The following is a 514-nucleotide window of genomic DNA, read 5'->3' as shown; positions in this document are numbered from 1 at the left end:
AGGGCTCACTGCTCTCACGCTGCACTGGGTGCCCAGGGAGGGCGTCACGGGAAGGGGGGATATGGGGGGATGCATGTTGTGCCCTGCGCAGGGAGACCCCCACTGCACATGCATGATGTGGGCAGAATGGTGAGGACTGGGGGCTGCTGGGACCCATCACCCCTCCTGGCTGCTGGGGGAGGCACAGCCCAGCTCCCCCCCCAGCCCTCCTGCCCTGGGCTCCAGGATGGAGAGAGCAGGAGGAGCGGACGGTGCCCGGAGAGGGGATGAGGTGGAGCAGGGGATGCTCTGTGTGTGGGAGCGAAAGGGCAGGGAGCAGGACAGAGGCTGTCGCTGACCCCCTCGCTGGAAGGCATCTGGTGAGGGGAGCACTACCTCGCCCAGGGCAGCTCAGCTGCTGGTGGGGGTCTGGGTGCGTTGCAGGGGTCCCGCTGGGTCTCTCTACTGGGAGAACCAGCACCAGGGCTGAATCGAGCGTGGCTGCCCCAGAGCAGCGTCTCCTGTCCCTGCAGAC

This window comes from Eurypyga helias, unplaced genomic scaffold, assembly GCF_000690775.1.
Source record: "Eurypyga helias isolate BGI_N326 unplaced genomic scaffold, ASM69077v1 scaffold28688, whole genome shotgun sequence".
Classification (NCBI taxonomy): Eukaryota; Metazoa; Chordata; class Aves; order Eurypygiformes; family Eurypygidae; genus Eurypyga; species Eurypyga helias.
The sequence above is the reverse complement of the archived record's forward strand: the minus strand, read 5'-3'. Positions refer to the sequence as shown.